This window comes from Malaya genurostris, chromosome 1 (genome assembly GCF_030247185.1).
Source record: "Malaya genurostris strain Urasoe2022 chromosome 1, Malgen_1.1, whole genome shotgun sequence".
In the NCBI taxonomy this organism is placed as follows: Eukaryota; Metazoa; Arthropoda; class Insecta; order Diptera; family Culicidae; genus Malaya; species Malaya genurostris.
Window position 1 is genome coordinate 103,168,284 of NC_080570.1, and position 27,296 is coordinate 103,195,579.

The 27,296-nt window shown below is 35.2% G+C and overlaps 1 protein-coding gene across 2 annotated transcripts in view; it reads right to left on the reverse strand.

The window, feature by feature from the left end:
- Positions 1 to 27,296, reverse strand: part of LOC131425284 (uncharacterized) — a 52,793-nt gene that overhangs the window by 7,910 nt on the left and 17,587 nt on the right. The window contains exons 1-2 of one of the 2 annotated variants that reach the window (XM_058587042.1): positions 16,240 to 16,661; positions 15,946 to 16,152 (exon numbers count right to left, since the gene is read on the reverse strand). The exons of the other annotated variant lie outside the window; for it this stretch is intronic. The gene's annotated coding sequence lies outside the window, so the exon portion shown is untranslated. Of the gene's footprint in view, positions 1 to 15,945; positions 16,153 to 16,239; positions 16,662 to 27,296 lie in introns of those variants that run through there. 2 annotated transcript variants of the gene reach the window in all.

Consider the following 27,296-nt stretch of genomic DNA (forward strand, 5'->3'; position numbering starts at 1 on the left):
GGCTAGTTCGGAGTATAATACAGTATCCATAGAAATATGTGTGCATTGTGAGGCTTGAGCATCAAGTGACCTCAAAGTCAAGTAAGAAATATTGTTTAAAAATGGGATATAATAGATTTCTGAAGACATTTAAAGAATTGAGTGAAAGATTGCTGTAATGAGTGAAGATTTAACAGTTTCATGTGCAGTGTTTGATATTCACATGCGTAAAAAACAATAGTTAGACACAACCATTGCTCGTGTCGGGGTAGTGTTGATAATATCCGACAACAAAAGTATGTGTTGAAGAATAACTTCTTTTATTAATGTAAGCAAGTAAATGTTGAGACATATATTCGACGAGATCATCATGAAGTGTTGGCCTTATTAATAATCGTTAGTGACTTTTGTTAGATTGAGGGAAAGAACTCCTTAAATAGCCTAATCCTTCACTATTGAGAATAAGTAGCTGTCAAGTGAAAAGCATAAAAAGAAAAAGTTGAAACTCAGAAACGGTGAATTTCGTGATATTAAACTAAAGTACGTGGATGAATCAATATAATGACATAAGAGATAAACCGAATTGGAGAGTGTTACTCCGTATAGAACTGAAAGAAACATCCTCTTCTTTATTCCTCTTCCGCCACCGCTCGGCCGGAAGATTGCACATAGTTTTGCGAATATAATAATCGGTGACGCTTGAGTGAAGATCATGCACACGCGCTTCTATAGCACTATCATCCATATATACTGGAATGTTGTACCTAATGTTCTCGTGTTCCACATAGTGCACATTGTTATTGTCTTTTGCGAATTGAATTGCATCCAACTCTTTATAAAACTGGATGTAAACAACATTATTCGTCTTATTGCAATGAAGTAAATGCACACGTTTAATGTCCAGTTGCATTTGCTCCTTAAGCAAACCTTCAAGTTCTCGTATCGAAGGTCGAATTTTGCACTGCCTGAAGTCAACAACAATTGTATTCTTTCAGACATGATTAGAAAGATGGCAGTATTTTCAAATTCAAAACAATTTCATATTTATATTGATTTATACTGCTTGCAACAATAAATGCTTGAAGTGCTTGCACAGCTTATTACACCCTTATACCATTCGAAGAAGTTCGTCGAGATAAGAAAATTTATGTGTGAAAATAATTTCATAATTTTTCTCGGAGATGGCTTAACTGATTTCTACAAACTTAGGCTCATATGAACAGTCCGATGATCCAGGCTCGTGCGCAGGGTAAAACACACTTCACCATCTCATGGATTGCTTAATCGAATGTCACACGTTTAGATTGAAAGGAATAATTTTAAGGTTTCATACAATTTCTATCTTCGATTCGTCTTGCAGTTCCAAAATTTTAAATACCATTCATTTAAAACGACGGTCATTAAAATAATTTTATGAAAACTGAACATAACGAAGAATATTCATCTTACTTCTTGGTGGATTAAGCACGTTTTCTAATCAAGTGTGGGACCAATGGACCTTGCTTGTGAATTCGTACATAGTTTCATCCAAATGTAATCCAAATCGATCCAGATTGTGTCACATTTCATTATATAAAAAAGACACAATATTTTATCAACTTATTAATATTTTGCAGCAGATCACAACTGTCAAACTAGCATAGCAGAGAGTTCCTACGAAAATATGAAGAAAACTATCAAATTTAACTGTTTATTGTACCTAGCTATGAGATGATATCTTGATTTTTTTTATTATTACTTTCCGGTGCTTCCGGACCCGAAATTGAAATGCCTGAATAGCTGGCACGAAGTTTTTCAACCAATATCTAACAAGGCCTACAAATTACAAAGGAAATCAGAGCAAAAACAGAGTACTACCGGAGATTTGGTTTTTAACAGCTGTTTTCGCTGTCTGTTCGAGAAATTAATTGCAGAAATCAAATGAACAAAACTCGTCCGCGGGATATATCAAATTTCGCATCGGTTTTATTTTAGTTTCACCCTCGTAAAAATTAAAACAACAATATTCGCACCAAAATTTTAATCATATTGTCCAACATACAGGTAAATATGACGCAAAACGCAGAAAATTTCAAGTGACTTCACTTCCTAACGACTAACTTGATAGACATGAAAAAAATTAAATATTCCTCAAACTACATTTGAAATCATGTAGAAGGAGATGGAAAAATACCACGATGGAAAGAATTTTCCATCTTCTTTCGTTGGTTACAAGTCTGTGCGGAATAATACCCAGTTTTCCATGATCATCAATTCGAACTAATGCCAGAGAATCATTAATTATTTACAACCACATTGTATCACTTATCGTTCATCCACCATCGGCCTGGGAGAGCTAATTTACCGGGCATCAAACATCACACTCGTCAATTATTTAATAGTTCTGACGCTTCACCCGCATTACGCTTCAATGGAAGACCGCATCACGTGACTAGCTTTCTTGATAGCTTAGAACTCGATCACATTTGTATCAAGCTCCAGTTTTTTAATCGACTAGGTCGAAGCGGATTTACTTTATGTCATGAAAATAGGCCCGCCACCCTCTTTGGATTCAGTGTAGTCCTTGTATCTTCTATTAGCAGTAATCATCGATAAGCCAACCAATAATTGTAGTAGGATTGCGGCCTTTTTGAAATGACACTTGAATTGTGTGCGATACTAATTGAAATGTCAACCAATTGAACCTCAGATCGCCCCTCGAAGTGACGATATTCAACCCGAACAATCGAGCTCATTTTTTATTCAAATCTATATCAGGCGTAAATGAACGCCCGATCACCAACTTGATATACAATGCGGGAATTGTTTCAGTGCGGCGAGGAGGAGGATCACGTGCACAACGATCAATCTTTCTTCGTACACATATGATTGAAGGTTACTGGAACGGAAAGAAATTCGATTTGTTGTGAGAATGTGAAGCGCGTAAACATAACCGGTTATGACCAGTTACGATAAGTTAGCCTTTGTTAACTAATTTTTTACTATTATTTTGCGTATAACTCCTTAAAGCTTTTCCTGAGTTTTTCACCGAATGGAATGGTTAATATGATTATAGAACCATGTTCAATAGAAACCGAATACGAGTATTCTGGTTAAACGTGTAGCATAGCATGTCGTTATCAGTAATGTATCCAGTGTTTGCATAAACTGCTAGCAACCCGATCTACGGATAATCATTTCACTTGACAACAGTCTAAACGGAAACCCGTGATCACTAACGATACATTAGCACCTTCGGCGCCCCAAAAGAAAAGCTATTGATTATTTAGCATTTAGACTATCAGTTGAGCTGGTCATAGTCGTGAGTGCTGAATGTGAATGATGTGATAAATATTGGAATTGATACGAGGATCTATAAACAACTCATTCTTCAGTGAATAATTATCGTATTTTTATTTTCAAGTTGCTGCTGTCTCTTAGAAAATTGACAACCCAATTAGTTTTATCTGGACCCAATCAATCAGAAGACTAAGTAACATGGCGTTTGTATTCCGGTTGCTTTCAGCCCACCACTGATCTAATCTGGTTTTCGATTCCTTCGTCGTAATTTCACACATCCCTTGGAAAAGAGAGTTTGAGAAGCAAAGTTTTTTAATCGCGGAAAGAAATTCGCAAACTCGCAACTCCTTAAAAGCTCCGCTTGACGATCACCCAATATTATTTCTTTAGGATAGAACTCTGATGTGTTGGGAGAAAGTCCTTGGAGGCTAATATCTTCCTCGATTCTTGACAGTCGGCAAACGTTTACCGAACATATTTGTGTTACACCAATGATCAATGAATGGAGACCATTTCCAAATTTGAATGATTGTGTATTTGTTGTTCCAGCAATGAGGTGTTTTCCATCGCACAATATTTAGGCTGTACACTTCCGGTGAAGCTCTCAAAGTGTGAGCATGTTGTTTCGCACTACTGCGATCAAATTTTATGTGAATCAGTGTTGAGACACCGCGAAACTATCATCGGGAGTCAATGTAAATAAAAATTACAATCGAAAATTTTTAATAATAGAGAATAGTAATAAAATCGAAACACAACCTACATGAATATAAATAAACAATACATGTGCAAAATAAACAATCGTAAATTAAAATACAAACTAAAATGATAATCAACAATAAACGGACGTTCCCTGACTCAACTTCATTTTTCGACACATCCATGCAGCGCGAAGTGCGTGGAATCCCGGAACACCTACGCTCGATGGAAATCCCAAAAATATTTTCAAGTAAGTTCAGGCATATTGACTCTGAGAAAATGTTTTACAAGTACGGATCACGAAATGAAAAGGCTACTGGGTTTGGTATGTTCAACTATAATGTTTCGGTCTCATTCAAGCTTCAAGAACCTGCATCTATTTATATAGCAGGGTTAGCAGCAGTTCATTATAGTTTGAGTGTAATCGTCACATTATTTCCAAACCATTATTTTCTCTTCACAGATAGTCTGAGTGCAATTGAAGCCATTCGCTCAAACGCTGCTGGCAAAAATGAACCGATTTCCTTGGGCAAAATAAAACAGTGCCTGAACGACATATTGATCAATAATTATCAAATCACAATAGTTTGGGTCCCGGCTCATTGCTCTATTCCAGGCAATGAAAGAGCCGATAGTTTAGCCAAACGTGGTGTTATTGAAGGTGAAATTTATGAGAGAACGATTGCTTTCAACGAATTCTATAGCGCGTCTCGCCAAAGAACACTTGCCAACTGGCAAGCTTCTTGGGATAAAGATGGTCTGGGTCGGTGGATGCACTCAATTATTCCTAAAATATCGACAAAGGCATGGTTCAAGGGACTGGATGTGAGTAGGGATTTCATTCGTGTGATGTCCAGACTCATGTCCAATCACTACACGTTGGATGCGCATCTTCTTCGAATTGGACTTTCCGAGGCTAATAATTGTGCTTGTGGCGAAGGTTACCGCGATATTGATCATGTCGTTTGGACATGCGTGGAGTATCGTGATGTCAGATCTCAACTATTAAATTCCTTGCGTACCCAATGTAGACTATCCAATGTGCCAGTTCGAGACATTCTTGCTTGTCGTGACCTTTCTTACATGAAACTTCTTTATCATTTCATAAAGACAATTGAAGTTTCAATTTAATAATTGACCCTTTTGAGGGTTAGTTCTGACTCCTACTGCGTCCATTAGTTCATCCAATAGAAAAATTTTAATAAAAATGATGCGCTGATAAAAACAAACTAAAAATAGGTTACGAAATCAAGAACAAAATGTATAAAAATTTCAGCTTATTTTATAATTTATAGCAGTTAATTCTTTGGTTCAAATAATGTTCTTAAGTAGATTTAATAATAAATAACGAAATACCTAATATGATATTTAAAAAATAAGAGGAATATGTTTTATTAAACTCTAATTGTTATGACTATATTAGTATTTTATTATGATAAGAATTCTATGTAAAAGTGATGCTACGGCGAAGAAACACTTATGTAAATTGCCTTAAGAAATAAACGTATTTATGAAAAAAAATAAACGGACGTTAGTGACACAGCAAAGAAAAAAATATGTAGGCTTTCGGAACACTGGTGATTAATAATTACAGAGCTGTAGCTATACTTCCTTGTCAAATGTGACAGAATTTCGTTATTAGAAAATTATAATTAGACTCGATATTGACTGAACATTTTTCCGTAGACCTCTTTGATTATACATTTTAAATGCGTTTTATTTGGTATGCATAAAATGTATAAAGCTTGGTATAATTTCCAAGTATTCACCAGTGAAACTCAAGATTGTCACGTTTTATTCATACATCCCAATAGATAAGTTATTAAAGACTTCCAATAGAAGTCATTGAATATTTTAAGTTCCGGAAAATCATGGATGTTTTTGAAAAGATTTATCCATTATTTGACTTTTTTGTTCTGATATCTGTATTAAAATGTTCGTTCCTTTTTCTGTTGATGTTATTTAATCTCTTATCAACAAAAACATTATTATTTATTGTTGTTTTGAATAGAGAAACATTAGAAAGTATGGACCAATAATCAAAGATGGGTTTGATGGGGTCAACAATACAAAGAAGGTAGAGAACAGTTTTTCCAAATAGTGCTTTGGGAATAATTTGGCGGGTTCTTAACAGGATTGATTAATTAAGTATCTGTGGATTAGGAATGTTGATGGATTTGTTCCTGAAAAAGAGGAATCAGCAGAATTCTATTAAAATAATTGCCTGTCCGGTGAGATGAACGGCTCTCAAAATAAATCAACTAAAAGCCCAGATGCAACCCACAGTACGGGTGCAAATTCTTTCACTTGATGCTTATGAACGGCATATTGTGTAAATTAGTTCAATACTAATGGTGGTTGTGTGAATAGACTATATAATATACACAATGCAATTTGAACTTATTTACCTTTGAACTTACATTTGTTCGTGCCTTGGAGAAATGAATGAAACAGTATATATTTTCATCCGATAATTGACAACTTCGGATCCACACATTGCGAGCTTAAGGAAGTAGCCAACGTAAAAAACACTCCCTCTTCTACCAGCGTCCAGTTACTTCAAAACCCAACGCATTTGGATTCTGCTAGTGATTCAGAATCAATCTGATGCAAATTTTTAAACTACTTTTGTTAGCTATATTTTACTGACCATTGCAATAATAAAACCTACTTCAAATAAAAAAACCGAAATAATATTCAAAAAGTTTCACAATTTGGAGAAAAAAAACCTCAAAAACCAACTATTCTTTTCATAAAACTTTATTTATCTTCTGAAAATGACGTCATATCAAATTATTGCAGTCAGCAATGTTTCAATGTTATCTAAAACTTTGTAGTAGATACTTATATGATAAAAATAGATTCTGTGGAAGAAACTTAAAAAAATGTTTTGACATTAAAAACGGTATATCTCGAAAAATATTTTTTGTACAGAAATTACGCGAAAAGTAAAAGCATTAAAAGTCTTATTTTCTTCAAAACTGTAAGGCGAAAAATTCATTTGATACAAATATTTTTCACTCGAAATTGGTACTACCCCCTTACTTAAAATCAAGACACCAAAGCTCTCAAACGTCACTGAAAGCCAGTACCGACTTTGACCGTATTATTTTCGACCACTGTACAGTGTCAAGAATTAAAAAAAAGTCAATTTATAACTTGGAGTACACACCAAAAAATTCAAATTCCAGAAGTGACCTAATCCCCCATACGATGTATTTCATAAACACCTAATTTTTTCAAATGACGGAAAATTTCATTTGTAATGACTTAATGTTAGATTAGCTTAAATTTTACTAGTTTCTACTGTAATGTACATTCGGCTAGCGGGTGAGACTGTATGAATTTAAATGAACCTTTTATCAACCAAGCAGATGTGTGCTTCTGTGGCTTAGTCGATTAACAGACGTACTTTACGATCCAACGATTCTCGGTTCAAGTCATCTCGGTCGAAATCAGTATTCATTTTTTTTTATTTCAATGAATTTCATGTCATGGAATTTTAGACATAATATTGAATGTTCTTCCACGTAAATTTGCGTGAACTGCGACACTCAAATTATGTGCATGTAGTTAGATGTAAAATCACAGAACTTTTTCAAAGTGTGTACGTAATGTCAGAGACATAACCATGAGACTGACGCAGAACTGAAATTGAGGTAAAACAAATCCCAGTGTCTTAATAGTACTCAAGTTACTGCAACTTATGTTCCGAATACATTATTTTGGAGGTGTTTGGTGTTTGAGACTTTAGAAATCGGGAAATGCCTATTTATTATATCAATGATGATGTCGTATTATTGTCCCTTTGTACTTTCTAATTCTACGATGTTTAACACTGTTTAGTGAGCTTCTCTCGAATGTAAAGAATCAGAAGCTGAATGTCGGTGTAAAAATTGTCCTACAACTGTACTGTCGACAGTGCACAATTATTCACTACTGAAGCGACAAACAGATTGTAAGTACTAGTAACTTTACCTTTAGTTAGCGGTACCAGAAGATGCAGCGTAAGGAAAAATAAATATGGTTTTACCCTAAGCACGAAAAAAGCTAACCTCGAAATGACAAACAGAATCGTTGTAAATTATACAGTGATTATTTATTATCATCCGCGAAATGAAGAAGGCATACATATGTTGATTAATTAGCTGCATTTAACCAGTTCTATTAGGACACGGCTATAGCGAGAAACGCATTGATTTCCAAGAGAAATTCATCGACTAATTTAAGTAATATCCCGTTCATCACAAAACACCGATAAAATTTGGTTCTTCCGAATATCTCTGACGTACCACAAGGTGTTCAGGTCTGGTGTTTCGTCTCTGACACATCAGTGCATAGCAGCTCAAATTGAACTGCTCAATGCAGAACTCGGTAGTTTAATTTGAACCGCTAAGCAGACGTAAAATTTCTGCTACTTGCAGAACACTTTTTTGTTTTGCATAGAAAATTTCCTTCACTGGAATAGTACGCAATTTCTCATTACGTGCTACTACTACTAGATGATGCCCACAAAGCACAAAATTTGGCTAACCCCTAAATGACCAAACCTGCATCGGCCAGAAATAGTCGAAAACACGTTTTCGTTCGGCACGTCAAAAAAAACAATGCACTTCGTAGCAAAACAAAAAGTGTTCTGTAAATAGCAGAAACTTTACGTCTTCTTAGCGGTTCAAATTGATCTGCCGAGTTTAGCACTAAGCAGTTCAATTTGAACTGCTCTGCACTGAGTAGTCAAAGACGAAACGTAAAAATAATAAAAACGGTTATGTGCCCTAGCACAAAATTTGGCTAACCCCTAAATTAAAAATCAATTTTTCAAAAATATTGAAATCAACAACCATCAACTATCTCGGGTAACGGTATTAAAAGAATAAACGAATTATCGAACAGAGGGTCGACTTAACGAAAACAAAAGACATAATATGGTCAATTATCAGTGATTTATTCTTATTCGTTAGCCGGAACGAGGCGTTTGTACCAACTGTTTTACAATTAGTTGCTAATTGGAAAAAACATTATCGTTATCCGCCAGCTACAGTCACACTGGAAAAAAATTACAATGACATATGCAGAAAAAAACCCAACAACAAAATTGCTATTCACTCCAAGTGGGTGAAAACTATATCCAGCTTTATTCAACTGGTGGTAAGTCAAAAACGTAATTGAACCTATTTTACGGTTATGGGTAGCCGTTCGATTTTTACACCGATTAATAGACATTCAGCATTTTGCAATCGAGCCAAATGTACTTAGCCTTGTTTAAAATTGAAGAAATTCAACAGTTTTATTCTTTTTAAGGCCCAAAAAAGATCCCTCAGAATTAAACGAATTTACAATAAAAAAATCACTAAAGAATTTCTATTTGTTGTATTATTATTTGTTATTATTATTTGTTGTATCTCATTAGTTGTAGCCTATTGGATGTAAACGTATTAAGACAGAATTTTATAAAGAAAGTTCTTTCCCACAGTTTGCTTCAGTTTTACTTTAGCAAAGTCTTAATATCTGCTCCTAGTTTTGAGCAGTTATAAAACAATACCCCTGACAACTTAGAGCTAAAACAATGTGCCTTATTAAATATCTTGAAAGAAAAAAATATCTGCTACTACGGGTGGCCATAGAGTGATGGATAAAACGATCGTCTTTCACGCAGTCTAACTGGGTTTGCTTTCCAACATAGCATTCCAAATGAACTTGTGTGTAGTAAGAAAGTATATAATGAAAAAGCCTTGAATTTACCGAATTTTTATCGCAGCATGTTGCATATGGATGTCTGATAAATGAAGTATCACGTATTCATATATCGTTTAGATTAAATTGATCCTGAGAATCATAAAGAATTTACTCAACCACATAATACTTACGACTTACTTATTCAAAAGCCCGACATAACATAACATCGTGTTATGAATAAGTCGATTCTAAGTAAATCATTTAGCAAACAGCAATAGAACAGGGTCTTCCGTGATTTCATAAATTCGATACGGAAATGTTAGGGATTTTTTTTAGGTATACGTATATAGTATATCTCCTTCTCACGTTATTTTTGGTCAAGATACAAGTTACCAATGTAAATCGATCGACATCTACAAAAATCACACATAATTAAAACATTAATAATAAAACGCTCTCGTCTACTAAACAATTCCAACCATTGCACGTAACATTTCTTTTACGATCTACAACAACATGAGCACCCCACACAATGATAAATAACAACAGATAGCTACAAAAACAATAACAGCGACGACAAATCAATGATACAAAACACAATTGATAAACCAATTACTCCTCAACTATCACTGTTATAAATAGTGATAAAATCGAAAATATCCCATGAAAATATTTCTATTGGTTTTTTTGTTTTTGATACGCAATGTAATATAACTGAAACATTATACCGGCTCTTAAGACTTTCTAAATTTTTCAGGCCTCACACAACTAACAAAAAGATGTATGTCTTCCTTTTCATTGGCTGAGTTAGTTGATGGTGAATTCTGTATGCTCACTATTTCGTTGCTGAGGGAACTCTTCATTTAATTTTTATTTATGAAACGACAAAAACATTGCATGTAGATGATATCGCAATCAAAACAAATGTGGAGCCTAGTAAAACATTTCTCAGATTAGATTACACTGTCGCAATCACATTTTCGAACGCAAGAGTCATTTCCTAATATTTTCTACATTCCTGTTTACCAAATAAAATCTCTGAAAAATAGATTCCGATCAAAAGACTCCTCAGTAACGAAATAGTGAGCATACAGAATTTACCGGCGATTAACTCACTTAACCAATTGTCCTCCTCTCACGACCGGCTATTCTCGATACTAAAGCACACCAGACACCATAATAAATAACCCCAGCTCTGACCGCACACAGTGATGCAATTTAGCAAGGACAAAAACCAACAACATCCAATTCAAGGTCTATGTCAGTCAGCTGTTTGCCAACCAAAAAACCGAACCTGCATCAACTAACCGGAACAAACGTTGGTAAGGGTTCAGGATAGCGCACAGTGGTTCTCAAGTGGTGTATAGTAGGACAAAAATTGCCAAATATATCGGAATCTAGCATATGTCGAGTGGAAAGGATGAAATTAGATTAGCCATCTCAGTCACATGAGTCATCCAATTGAAGATGTGTGGACAAATATATCGAACAGTCTTATAAGGTTGATCGAATTCTCAACTACGCAACTATTGCTAAAATTCGCTTTGAATATTCAAGTAGCAGGGTTTTTGTATTCCATGTCAACTTATTTGTATCTAAGCGAAATATTTTTTCGAAACAAGTTTTTTGATATTTTCAGAAGTCCTGAAAAGGAATGTTTAATTTAATGGTGATACAAGGCGCTGATCCCGATCATTCAGCACTCTAGCAACCTAGCAAACGCAATCCAAAAGAATATGCCATAACTCTCGAAGATAGCAGACTCGAATAATGTCAGGCTGATGCTTTTCTAATCAGTACACTGAATCAAACAATCAAAAATATATAAAACATTTCTCGCTATAACTGTATGAAAAAAGCTGTAAATACACTTTTAATACAACCTTTTACTATTTCAAGAAAACTTTTACCAATGAATTTTAAATCAAAAATCCCGTTTGATAAAAGTGTATGTGAAATTTATTTTCATTCTACATAAAACTACGGCAGAACGAAACGAATTCATCGTAATGCTAATTCCAGTATTTCGCCAACATTTCCGAAGAAAGCATTATAGTATCTTGATTTTAGAAATCAATCCACTTGTATTCAGGTTTATGATGATGATGATGACCTCCGATTCCAGTGGTGTAAATACACAATATCAAAACAAAGCCTTGGGTATTACCATTCCTGTAGTGGAATTTGACCTTCTGTTTCTACAGACTTCGCAATCGATTCAGAGTGTACAGAAGAACCATTGCATGGCTGGTGCTACGATTCTATTGACACTACGAATCCTTACAGGTCGGGGCTCGAACATACGACAACTGGTTTGTAAGACCAGTGCCTTATGCATTGAACTGCCAACCCGGAACAATATCAGGTGGCTTTATTTTCAGAAAAGTTGAAAACCACTTCATCACTTTTGACGATAAGTTTAATTCTAATTCTGCACAGCGTTTTGAACGGTTTGTTATTTTGATTGTCGTAATATTTATAGACGATATTTTATTTCATCAGAAAAAAACAATACTTACAATATAGAAAAGTTCCCCAGTCGTTTTCGATATGATAAAGACTAATTCTTCTGAAAAAAAATCATTTTCCGTACGTGCGAGTCCCGACGCCATGTGTTAATTAAAGCTTGTGTCCAGTGTAATGTGACATTAGAATCTGATCAGAACCAGCAAAGAGTTTCTTCCATTCGCAATGCCGCTGAGACTCGGGTGTACAGTTTAGCCCTCAAAAGAGAAGCACACAACTCTAAATGGGACAGAGAAAGCCGCTTTGAATTAAAATAAAATTAGCGAGATTCAAACTAACTTTTCCTTCGGTTTCTATTTCTGCGAGTACATGCATCACAACTTTAAACTACTTTGTGGAACTTTAGAACTATAAAAGTCACCTTGACATCCAAAATAACACTTTTTTCTTGTTTACTCACAACACTGATTATTTGCATTCTTTTAAGAATTCTCACTTCACAATATCTGGTGCTTCTGCGAATTTCGGTCACTATTTGTGAATGTTAAAAAATAACTTTAGAAAGATCATTTCATATGAATAATACTTATATTATTCACCGATGTTTACATATAAGAAGGAAAGTTGAGCAGCTTTCTTTCAGCAGAAGTATTTAAACACTGATGGAGGTCACAGCTAGTGACTGAAATAAATTCCCTTATACAGTTTTGTGAAGTGATGTATGTGCATATGAAATTAACAGAAAATAGGGGTGAGTATAGAGTAAAATCATAACCAACATTATCACAAAAACACCGAAAATCTGCAACTAAATGATTTATTCGCAAACATGATTGTCTTCCTAAAAACCACTTCGGAACCATTGTGCAGCGCGAACGCAATTCCCCGTATTCGATATTTCATTTCACCACGCTTCGTCAAGGCGGTTGTAAAAATAGGTATCCTACTACGCTACGAGGAACGCTCGCAAAGGTTCCGGTTTTTCGGTGCACGTTCTCGCCATCGCCATTGAATGATCCAAGTGCAATGCCAAGCTAAGACGGTACGTTTGTTATGACATAAAGCTAGGTGTCACGGAATGTAACTTTGAAAACGTTGGTTAATTATGTTACACACCAATGTCTCAAGTTTCCTTCTTCACATTCTTAAGCATCAATTTGTCGTCAAGTTTCCTTGATTTTCCCTGATATTTGGCCCACGCGTCTTACGACTTTTATCTCTTCTGGATTAGTATGATTTTATTTACGTTTCGAGAGCTCGCTTGACTATGAATGAAAATAAGAACAGAAAATGATTCATTCCGATTCCACACAGCGAAAAAAATGTAACAATCTCAATGTGATTATCAATCGATGTAAAAAAAATTAGACGTACTGAACATCAAAAGCAATAATTTTCTGTTTTCCAGAAATATTGCAGATATATCTCACGTTATTACATAGAAATAATGTATGGAGTAGATTACATCAGCTTGACTGAATACTTAGATTATTCTGATAGGAAATTATGCATCTTTTAGTGTAATATTACAACCTTTAGAACAACACCATCACATTTGTGATATTACATCAATTTTGCTTCACATCACTACTCACTACTGATGAGTAGCGATTACGGTATAATATCACAACAATGTTTGTGTCGTTCAAAAGGTTGTAATATTACACGAAAAGATGCCTAATTCCATATCAGAATCATATACAGTATTCATTTAAGGTGATGTAATCTACTCAATACGCTGTTTCGATGTAATAACGTGTGATTTATCTGCAATATTTCTTGAAAATTGAAAGTTATTGCATTTGATGTTCAGTACATTTTTTTCACATCAATTGATAATCACATCGAGATTGTTACAATTCATTTTTTTGCTGTGTAGATTATAATTTCTGTTTTATGAACTTCATAACTTTATGCAACTAGCTAGTACTATCAACTGATACTATCCAATCAACAAGTATTATCAAGCTTACAATTGAGAGCCACCTTCGAAAAAAAGTGCGCAGAAATATGTGAAAAACTTAGTGGTTTGAATAATAAGAGTTTCTAACAAGTAAAACAAACAACGAGAAACAGCTTAGGTATACTTCTGTTATGATATGTTAATCGAGTAGAAATCCGACTAGGTAAGGTCACAAATAACAGATTCTGAATACAAGTCCATTTTTTGTTTTCTTCCGATTGCCCGATTGAATTCACATGTGATTTAAAAGTGAATGGAATAACTTGTAGAAATCGCGTGAGAAGTGTTTCAATCGTGATAATTGTAATATGTCTGTAACAGACGAAATAACGTTCCTATCGAACTGGCGAATAGGTGGCTGTAGTGAGTTCATTTTTTCTGACGTATTGAAATTTTCATAGGTTTTTGAAAATAGTTATCCGAGCGTGTGTCTGTAACCTGTGGTATAACTTACAATTGGCTTCAGACTAGATCCTCATCCCCAGAACCCTCACACAATTACTTAGGTTCCAAAGAAAGTCATACTGTTAAATTATTTAATAATTATAGCTATTAATTGGAATTAGCATAATAGTTTAGATTACAATAAAACTATCGGTTGATACAAAAGATGAGAAGGTTTTGTGTTTGTTGAAGAAGGATAGTTCAAATCTCAATTATTCTGAGCTTTCCCTTGCTCCTGAATAAATTTACAAATCAAATATGTTTCATTTTTTACCGCCATTCACTGCTTACTCAAAATGGTTAGCATTTTTCAACAAGCCGCATTGTCTAGTATTTAAGCATCAGCTGCGATATTATTTCATCACAAATCGGTTGAATAGGTATGGTAAAAATACTATTTCTTCGATAAGCCCTCATTCTATAATGTTGTCACTAAAAATATATAAAATTAAGCCAGGCTGTTGCTCGATAAGATCGGTTAGATAAGCGAGCCTAAATTTTAAAACAACAATGCTTCGAATCCGTGTCCCTAGCGGGGTCTGATTGGCTCGTGCAAATTCACAGTAAATTCAACCATTTTTTGAACAACTAACCGCTCAAACCTCCAACATTTGAGTAAATTCAAATTAATTCGTCAAAAGTAGGTTATTGAACAACACAGCTTCTATTGCTATACAGATTTAGGCAAACTGGTTTTTCATCGATTGCTACACAGCACGAAAAAGTCATGTAAATTTACTTCTCGATAGATGCACATGCAAGGGATCTAAATTTACAACCCAAAAAGATGTAAAAATATATCATGTCAGTAATTCCATAGCTAATTTAACTGCATTTGACATCAAAGCAGATAGAAAGCGGACATTAAAATGTCGATCGATGTGATATCAAGACTGTAAATTTCACGACCCAAATTTCACAAACATAAAAATGAACTACCTAGAATAAAATCGAAAGATATGAGCTTCTTTTCTCGAGCCGAAAGAGATATAACCCCTTAATACGATTAGAACCTTTTTTTAATACCATGTGGGAGTTTATTCTGCTTATGCCCGATCACATAATTCTTTCCATGAAACACGCAGCAAACGAATGACGGCGAAATTACGTCATCAATTTGATGCCGACCGTGGCCGCGCTTCGATATTGATATGCGGCTTCGCGTTGTTTTGCAAAGCTGTGTGCTAGCAAAATGCTATTCACTTTCTACGATTGGATTTTTTGGCGCGTTAGGCGCTTAAATCACCGGCAATAAAGAAGATATATTTTTTTTGTTTTCCTTATACCCAAAGCTGACTCATTATGCACTTAAAAGCAAATTCGAACAGAGAAATTTACATTCAACGAACGTAACATTTAAAATTTTAAACCTAAACACTCTCGTTTTGAAAACTTGAAACAAGCTTCGGTTCGCGAAATACCTGTTATAAATCACTCACTTCGGTTTAATCCGGTTACTGTCGCTAATCGCTCACCCACCGAACCCGCTTTCGCTTGACTGAACAGAATGAACTAAACTCAGCTGACGTCTTCGGTCAGACCAGACACACCTGGCTGAGCTTTCCGGCCAGAGTTCTCCCGGTCTCTCGAAATCTGATCTCTTCTGGACACGAACTCTTCTAACTTCTAGCGCAGCTCTCACAGCACTGCAATAATTCAATCATCAAATGTATTTCATCACTGTCACCAGTGCCGCTATCGGCTCTTCTTGGATGGAAACCGTTCATAATTACACTATCGATTGATGACGATCTGGTAGCGAAGGAGTTGATATTGCACTTTTAGCCAGCATTAACGTCATCAGGACCGCATAGCTCATGAAACTCATCTCTTATTAACACCGTCCTTGGTGAAGGGAAATGTATGGTATGGCACAACCGTGGACTGTATTTCCAATCCGTTCACTCGATAGGCTCGTGCTACACTCATATCACTCCTCGAAATGCCAAATCGATTTGAGTAAACAAACCAACCAACACGATAATAATGAGGTCAGTTGCTATCAGTACTGTACTGTGCTGTGTACGCTACGGCATTGTAAAACCCGATATCACACTGAATCGATCAGAATGTGTTGAACCGCCGGAAGACTTGGTTCTTTAAACAAATAATAACCAATCACCACCACGCTTTGTGGGTGTTACGAGCAAACTGACGACACTCGACCGCACGCGCAACAAAGCCCGCGTCGCATCGTCAGCCGAGTGGATTTTCCAATCCATGCGAAAACGACCACGTCGATACGGTACGATGGTCGACAAAACAGACAGTGTCGTATCGTATCGGAGCATCAGCTGTTGCCAAAAAAGTAAACGGCTATGACTGGGATACAGTAGGGTGGTTATTCTAATTTTCACAGTCATCAACATTGCTGAACATTGCTGGAACTAATTTACCTTAATCAATAGTTTTGTCTGGCTCCCATATTTGGATTTTTAATGCGTCTTGAGAATGGAACAAAAATCATACAAAAAATTTTTTGTTCAGCTTTTATTTAATGTAACGAAAGATGGGGTAAACACACTACTGAGAAAAATCCTTGTTTTTCTCAGTAGTTATCAATTTTTTGGTAAAATTTTAATGAAAGTGGACGTATCATCATGGAAAAATATTACTAAAAAATTAAGGTATAAATGGATTGATCTTATCTGGGGAAATTAACAAAAGCAACAATACATACATAAAACCATTACGTTTTCATAAATATGAGATGATAGTATTTGAAACAACGAACAATAAAAATAATATATAACTTGTTACCATTTATACATACATTTTCATGTTTGATCAATTCTTAGCTACCCTAATTTTACAGTAATATCTTGACATGATGGACTTAAAGTCACATGACAATTTCTGCGAAAAAAAAATAAATTCTTAAAAATTGAGGGATGAATTTCGCGTTTTACCCCATCTACTTATATGCAACATTGATTATTGAATAAAAAAGCGAAAAAAAAACATATTTTGACTTCAGTTTTCGATATATTGTAGAAAAATTACATTGGTGACAGCTGTCCAGTTTTTTTTAACTCCTGGATGTTTTGGAACACCTTGCTTCCGAAAGTGCCGCTTGACAATTGCCCAATACCTTTCAATTGGCCGAAGATCCGGGCAGTTCGGTGAGTTGATGTCCTTTTCCACGAATTGTACATTATTTTTTGACAACCACTGTAGAACGGAGTTGGCGTAGTGGGCTGTAGCCAAATCCAGCCAGAAGAGAGGAGAAGCCTTATGCTTTCTGTACAGTGGCAGCATTCTCTTCTTCAAACATTCTTCCTCGTACACCTTGGAGTTAATTGTGTCCTTCGTGAAGAAAATCGACGACCGCGAACCACAGGTACAAATTGCTTGCCAGACCAACACCTTCTGGCCAAACTTTTCCATCACCACCGTGGTGTCAGCGTCGTCCAGGTCCGGGCAGCGCTCGAGAGTCTTCCTTGGCGTAGGTTTCGTCGTCGATCAGGATGCATCCGTCTTTATTCTGTAGAATCCGGTTATACAGTTTTCGCGCTCTTGTTTTGGCCTGAGCTTGCTGTACCAGGGACTTTTTCGGCACCTTCTGTTTCTTGTACGTTTTCAGGGAGTTCCTAACTTTGATCCGTTGAATCATCCCGATGCTGGAGTTGAACTGCTTGGCGTCGACGCCGATGGGTTTTTCCTGATGTACTCAACCACTTTTAAGTCCCGGCCGGGCTGGCTGGGACCCGTTTTCCTACCGGCGGAGCAAAACCTTCATGGAAAGGGCCTTACCGAACTTCTCGATAATATTTTTGACACTGGTGTGGTGCACTTTCACCCTTTTTGCAATTTCGTTGTACGTGACACCACTTTTTGAGCATCAAGTGTGCAGAATTTTCTTTCGCGTTTCCGGATCAATTCGACTCATCATTGAAACGATAAACCGTACCGAAACCAATCGATTGCGCAGCTGTTATTGACATGTAAACAAACATGTCACCGCAAAACACGCTGCAAAAAGCCATTAATTAAGCCATTTCAGAGTAAGAACTGTTTGAATGTTGCTAACTACTTATCGATACACTCCTTATGTTCGTTCTATATTCATATCCTTGAGTTGTAAGACGATTTTAATTATGTAACGAGAGAGCTTCTGTGTAAATTTTTCGATTTTTATAGTTCTGTTTTAATACAGATCCTGTATTTACTATATTACATAATCTTATATGTAATCGTCCAATAGTTTTGGATGGGAAAGACCCAAATCATATGGGAAAATATGCGTTATTGGTTGTCTATTCATTGAATAATTGTGAACAATCATCCATCCGGAAAATATGTCTTTCACGTAAAAAACTAATACTTATTTGTAATTTAAAGAACAAACTTTTCGGGGTGCATTCAGCCTTTTTGTTGGTGTGCGTTTTGCCCCGTTGGTTTGATGATTTTTGACCCGTTGTTGAAGATCATTCTGCAACTAGCCGTGATTGCTGTTCCATCAATATCAAGTGAGGTGACGTCAACCAGAAGGAAAAAGAAGAAAAAGTCATTCTCTGGACGATCTACGGAGTTGTGTATTAATGAGCCGTCTTTTGACGTTTGAGGGAACAGATAATAGTCCAAGAATACCATATCAGACGAATAAGGAGGATGGGGAGCATTTTGAGCCCTAAAATGTTGGTATGTTTCGTCATATCGCTATAACTGAGAGCCTGTCAATTTTAATGACTACGGCAATTGGCATACATAAATGCAGCAAAATGGAAAGAGTAAGTGAAAATGACGCGAAGAAAGTCAGGAAGTTGTGAGGGATTTGACCGAAAAAGTTGGCACTTAGAAGTCATACATTCTTCGTGCTAAGGAACGCTTGAATATTCGAACCTATAAAAAGCAAAACCAGCCAAGACGTAGTCTGAAATAAGAAGCATCAATCTTATCCAAAGATCGAAATTTGTAATATGCGATACTTGCTGGTAATTCGAACTGTATAATCATGGGCGACGTAACCTTTGTAAAGTTCGATTACAAATCTTTGTTGGAAAAACAATATTATGCGATGCAAAAAGGGCAAGTATTAAACCAATCCGAGACATGAGTTCAAGACGAAACATTTGAGAAGAAAGCAATGGCCTGGCAAGCCATTTGTGGCTGCAGTCAAATTTCACATCCCTTCATCACAATTGCTTCGAAGAAGTGCGAAATATACCTCAAGGAATGTTACAAAGACATCCATAATTCGAAACCACAATGACTCCAATAATGCGTATTCTCTCTCTCTCCGTTCATGGTACCTCCTATTTTCGAGGTAGTCCACGAAATGAATGCCATTACAATCCCAGATATCTAACGCCGTAACCTTTCCAACCCATAGGGCCTCCCTAGGCCATTTCGGAGCACTCGTAGCCGCTACAGTCCATTGTCAAGAACCTTTTTTGTTCTCTTGCGCGTGGGCTTTAGGTTTCATCATAAGTTACGTTACCCAGCGATGTCAAAAGTCTTCCCGGTTCCACATCAATATAACCAAACACGCTTCCGAAATGCGCTCGTGTTCGTATTTCTGCGCCGAACACAAATGAAACCCTTGTGTCATCTGCTAGCCCACGCATCTTCACTTTCCGGTCTCATGTACTTTTTTGACAGTGTCCTGTATAACCGCATAGGTCAGCATGTCACTACGGACTTCATCAGCAGTGGAGTTTCGGCCATGATAAACTTTTGAAACCAATCTGAAGGAGCACCAAGCCCATAATACTCATTGAACTATGCCACTCAACAAATAATTATGTTTGATAGCACGAACATCGTTTTGTTTCATACTCAACAAGACGGGAAACACGCAAATAAAAATAGGCGGATGAAACAAAAGACATGACTATATTGTGTCAAATTTTGCAGGGTTGGTTGGCCGAGTTGTACATTTAGCTTAGAGTAAGGCACTTTTTGATATTCATGAAATGTGAACTATTTTTAAAGAAAAAGGATATTATTCTAATGTTGATGATTAAAAGAAAAAAATGCATGAGAAATGAGAACATCAGGGTCTCAATTTACGCGCTTTATAATGTATATATGTATTCAGATATGCACGTATATATGCATGTATGTGTATATATTTATAAAATGGTAATTGACTGTAGTGCTTTCAATGATTTGCAAGCGTTGCTCGTTAGTAAGTCTATTCATGATGAAATGTCAAAGCATACTGAGCAAATAATAATGCATGAAAATCATAACATCAAAAAATCTGAGCAAATACTAATGCATGAAAATCCTAACCTCAAAAAAATCACCTTTTACAAAGCGTTTTTGTGGCAACCCCCTTAAAATCAATTTTTTATTCATAACTTGTTTCAAGTTATTTTTTTATGCATACTTTGTTTGGAATAATAGAAGAAAATAAAAAATCCCATATTTTTGTTGAAGGTAGTGCTGTTGTAGTGTTGTTTCCTGGCTAAGTTATACAACATTTTACCTTTTTTATCTATGATAAAACCTTACACCGAAGCCAAATATGCAACTTTATGCAGCTGATTTTTACAAAATTTATAGGAAAAGATGTAACTTTTTAGGCCATTCCAAAGTTAGTTTTAATTATTGAATTATGACAACCCCCTTAAAACTAGTTTTCTAATCATAACTTGTTTCAAGTTATTTTTTTACATATTTTGTTTGGAATAATTGTAGAAAATATAAAATCCCATAATTTTGTAGAAGGTAATGCATAGATCTTTTCTGGAAAAGTTATACAATTTATTTTATAATAAGAATATCCTGAGTACTATTCGTGTGACTCATTTTCACTATGGCCGTGCTGAAACCATGCCTGATTAAGAAACGGAGGGTGTCACGCGTCTATTATTTTTGCAACTCACTTTTGCAGTGAGTGTAGAGATGGGCAATTCGTTCCTGAGCTATTCCAGTGAATCGAATCTTTAAAAAGAGCTGATAGCTCACAGCTCTTTTTAAAAGAACCGCAGCTCACCAGTTCACCAGTTCGGAGCTGCTCACCGGTATGAGCTGCTTCGCCCATCTCTAAGTGAGCGTCGCACGATCAATATATTATCCTAAAAAACGTGTTGCTTCTCGATAACTCAATTTATTTACACGTTTGAAAATGAAATCTCTCCGTAAAGGTTTGTACTTTTGCAATACTTTTTCATATTTTGATTGGAAAACATTTTTCCATTCTTTTTCGGGTTTTTCAATATTTAAAACCTACTTTGAAAAGGCCTACAAAATTGCATCGAGTTCCACTTAGATTTTTTATAATATTGTTAATTGTCAAAAAGCAAACAAAATAAAAATCCCAACAATTTGCTTAAGTTGCGCGTGCAAGCATGAGTATGTTTTTATGTGTTTACGCGTACTTTGTAGTAGATACTTAGGTAATAGAGGTATATTCTACGTAGATAAATGCAAAAAAATTGTTTTTAAAATAAAGTGAATATATCTCAAAAAATATTTTTTTACACTATTTATATCTTCAGCAAAAATACTTCAATATAAGATAAAAAAAAAATGATTTGAGAAAAAAATTTTTTTTTTGCGAAAAAAAATTTTTTTATTTGAAATTGGTGTTACCCCATTAACAAAAATTAAGGTGCCACTTTCAAAAGAAGCGTAATATAACCTTGTAAAACTTCTTCGAAGACACGTTAGCTCTTAAAAATCAGTGAAAGTCAGTATAGACTTTTGACCGTCTTTTTCCAGTTTTGGACCACTGTGTATCAGTGCGAAAGTGAAGTAAAACGTCTTAGGTTTCACCTCGTACTATTCCGAACTGGGAGTCAATATCCGCAATTTTCATATTCGTTATTTTTGGTTCTTCCAAATCGCCAAAACCACAATATCCCCGGTGAATTTGGAAATCGTTTTAAGTAGTTTAATACAAACAAAATTTTACGCAAACACGCCCAACCCTAAAGTCCCAAACACATACTAAGCACCTGCCAAAACAGTAAATAGCCAAGCTCACTATATCTCCACATCGCATAATTACCACCACAATCAAACAACAACCCAGCACATGCGAATTTATAATTTATATTTAGCTTCATATCGACGGTAATAGCGTGTTACAAAGAGATCTTCAGCCGAATAAACTATTCATTTTGTGCAAACAAACCATTTCACCCGCTCACACTAGTGAGCAGGCGGTTAAAACTTATTCGGTCAAATACGCAAGTTTTTACGAAAACTTCCTACATGAAAACCACATGTCATCATGACAAAAATTAGACTTTCAGATTTGACGATTTAACATAATTAACGATTTAAAATGCCGTTACGATTAAAGAAGAATTTTATCACCTCAAAGTTGTACGTGAAGATTGGAATGTGAAATAAACAAACTCATTTCCAGAGTAAGACTATGAAATAACTTCCGAGTATGTTGTTAATGGCTTTGATGTTAAGTCACAGTAAACTGTTTACGTTTTAATATTTTTGAAAGAAACAATTGTAAAGAAAACGGTAAACATACACAGCCAAGTCATGTTTACGTTCTGTTTGTAATTAAGTTTTGTAGACAATCAAATTTATCATCTGATAGAGAGTTAATGGCACACTTCCCTATACTAGCCTAAAGAAAGTGTTTTTGTTCTTCCTCGGCATCTGCTATTTCAAACTTCTTACCCTTCGCAGAATGTGGTTTGTATCCATCTACAAATGTTGTGTTCACTTGAAGGCTCAGAGCCATCGAACGTATTTATCATCAGTTGAATTGGACTGGATTCAATTTCAAATGAGTCATGCTAATGAATCGTCATCACATCAAGTTAAAACTTTACGTTTTAATAGCATCAAAATACATACATAATAACAGGCTATGCAATCACTATGAAAACCAACGTTTGTACTAAACCCGGAAGGTCCAAATGTTATAAACACAGGCAGAATTCTGAATCTACAAGTGAGCCATGATTTGAGCAAAAAAGTGTATTTTCATATTATTTTGGCTGAAATTGAATCGTAACGCATGAACGAACGATTTTAACATTTTTCAGAAAAAATAACAAAATAGCGATTTTCTAAAGTTTCATTTTAGTTCAGAAATTTTGAATTATTTTATGTATTGAAACATTGCGGTTTTGAATAACGACGATTAAAGTATAAACAGTTATTCGTTAGTATTCCTAGTATACTTTCAATTTTTTACCAGAAAATCAGAATCAAGCTCACAATTTTAGTAGTGTATTTATTCCAATGTCTGTTTTTCACCAATCGATCATTATATCACACAATCTATCGCATTGCCACTTGATTCAGAAGGTTCAGAGTGACATCCGGTAAGGAAGTTGGAGTTATGAAATTCGAATAAACTACATTCGCAATCAACGCACAACCATGATAGATTTTCATGAAAGAAGAGTTATTCTTTATGATTGGGAGGATTGGGATCATTTGGTCATAAAATCACGAGCAATTTAAATAATTCCATTTGTCGGTGTCGGTAGTGCAGTACGTAATAGCAATATGCAATGCATACAGCGAAAAAAAACATTCTGAATATTTATTATAGAGACAAAAGACTTTGTTTTAATTCCAGAATTGATGGTCATAATTATATTAAACCTCATGGTGTATTTATATTAAACCTTATTAAACGCTATTTAGCATGAATTTGATTAATATAAGTAACAGGAGTGCAGGGTTTTGCGCAGCGTTTAAACCAACCCTCTGCTAAGAAGCTATGAAATTCAAGTAAATAGTGTTAATATTTTTAAAACTGCAGCATGAAACATGCTTTGTGATGTCATTATAATTGTTTTTAAACACAGCATGACATATTAAAATTAGTTTGAAATTAATTTTCAATACATCACCCACCACATTGAATATAACAATTTTTAGTTGAAATCGCTTAATGATAGTCGTGAGAATGATTTTAAAGGATTATCACGTGTCAGTTTATGGAACATCGCTGTAGTGATGAGTGTAGCGGTAAGATGTAAATAAGTTTTCTCAAAATGAGTAGTTTTATTTAAAACTATAAACTCTATCAAGTCACAAAATGTTTATAAAATAAAAAATTATAAAATAATCATGCTAGATTGACGTCATTATAGATTGATTGTTAAGGTGATAACCAATCACAAGTACATAAAACACGACATTCAACAAACGAATGTAGGAACACAGAATACCAAACCACGTGTTTTATCTCACTTATCACGAAACCTATATTATTATTCTGTGTATTTTCTTGTTGTTTCTAATGCCTATTTATTTGGACTGCAATAAAAAACTATTTTTTCTTTTCTTCATTCAAGTTTTTAGATGTGAAAGACAACATTTAGTGCCTTTAACCAACAAAGATGACTACAAATTGTTGTGGTAAAAGATTGAACCATCAAGAATAGATTCAAGTGTTATTGAAAAATCTTGTGAATATTTTTGTGACCTTCATGTAGTTGCTAGAAATATGCTGTATTCGTCAAGATCCACTTTCATAAAATCCGATCAATTTTATGTTTGGGGCACTTGATACAGTCCCTCTCCCTCAAAATAACCCTATAATCTATTCTGATGTGAAAGTAGGATCTGTATTAATCAAAGGGTATCGTTTCTCGTCAAATAAAGAGCACTTGCTACGCTCCCTCCACTATAAAAAAAAATACCCTTATGACGATCTCTGAAGAATAAGAAGTGCCTGTGCCAAGTTTGATAGGTTTCCGTCGAGTAGTTCTGGAGTTATGCCGTTACAAACGTTACACCCCATTTTTCAGAAGCCCTTACTCCATCCACCGCCGACAAAAATCCTTAAGACCATATTTGAGTTTTGCAAGAAGTAGGGTAACAGAGGTATTTTGGCCCACTTTAGGATTGATTTTATTTTGGACCACTTTGTAAAAATATCCACCAAATGTTGTAATATCTTTGAAAACCCCTTCCGCAATAGGTAATTAAATGTGACTGGCTTCAAATTGATGCAACATGGGTTACTTAACTTCGATTAAATCCATGCAGTTTGTTAGGTTGCACAGAAAGAAATAATGAAATTTACACGACATGTAAATCAGTAGTAACATAGAATAGACATGGGTTGAATCGAAATTTTGATTGAAAACCTTCATCGATGCAAAACTAAATTAAATTGTATTGAATTTTCAATTAATATAACTGTATCATTCAATTAACGCTTATTTTGCGATTAAATTTTATTGAAACGTACAGAATTGTAAAGTAATTTTATGTTTAATTACCTGCTCCAAATATGTGCATGAAAATAGATGTAAATTCACAAAATATTTTTATCTGTGTGGCAAAAATATATGAAATGGCCAAAATACCTCTGTTACCCTATGTTTGCAGTTTGAATTTGAACCCTTGCGACATGTCAGAGCATCACCAAATAGAAAAATTGCTATCAGCGAAATACAGTGCAAGGAAAACTGGCACACTGTATTCATCAAAGTGACCAATAAAGTTCTCCAAATCGTGATGTGGGTTTCTTTTCTACTCAAGTGTTTTGTTAAAGGGTCAACAAAACACTTGAGTAGAAATGAAGTCTTTGGATGATAGACTGGATTTTGTTGGAATTGATTGGGAAAATTTTCTAACCAGTTTTACATCATTGCTCAACAGTTTGTGAGAAATTATATTTTTGAGCAAAGCGTGAAATATGGCTTTAACAAAAAAAAGAAGAAGTACAAATATTTTGATTATCCATGAAAATTCAATAAGCAATTTAACTTTCAATCAAACTAATACAGCAAGATAAAATTCATCATTCACTCACTCTTAAGATCTTTCTTTTGTCACACAATCCCTTTCTCATCCCCCCCACCCTCTTTTTTGTCACACAATCCCTTTCTCAGCAGCTTCTGTTGCAAAATCGAACGCAAACGTATGTACCTACAATAAAACCGGTTTTTGTATATTCTTCCTGTAACTGTCTTCCATATAGTCTGCCTACTGTCTTTCGTCAGCCTTGACCTTACACACTCAACAAGCGCAGGGAGTGTTTGTGGTGTCATCGGTGTCAGGAAGCGATTGACTGACACCGGTCGATATTTTGATTGACAGTAGGTAAACATACTTTCTCCCTAATGACCCACAAAGCGTTGTGTTGCTTTACATCCGTAAATACCTATTAATACCATTCGATATGATTATCATATGGAGTGAGTTGTCTTCGGGGGGAAGCGTAATTTTATTGGAGTACAATATATCAATCCTACGGTTAACGCAAGCATGCGGAACAAAGGTTAAATCAATCCGGTCGGACATCTCATGGGATTGAAAATTTTGTTGATTACAGATCCATGTGAGTGCATGGCTTTGTCGAGTCTATACATAATCGGCAACTGGCAATTACCGTTTTTTCGTGATGTTTGCATTATGAACAACTCCTAATCAAATTATTGGATGAAGTTTTATTAGAAAGAAACTACACAGAAAATGATTATTCTAACAACCGTTTTCAAGCTACACCCAAACCTCCATTTACGTAACTTATAAATGTATATATGTATTAATATACGTACGCATGTGTGCAAATATTTGTATTTCTGAATACATATAAATATTGGTGAAGTAAAAGCGATCATTTATATGTATAAATATATACACATATACGCAAACGAGTGAGTGTGTAAGCATACATACATACATATATAAGGTTCGTAAATGGAGGTTTGGGTGTACTGGCATTTATATAAATTTTAAAATCGAGCACATGCTTATATCAGATTTAACCAATTGAAAGCTGTTTCCAATGCGTTAAAAATTAAAAACACAGTTTCCCGATCACATAATTAACATATTACGTGTGCTCTACAGTTGAAGATATGAATATGTTTCATGTGAATTACTGATGCCACAATCG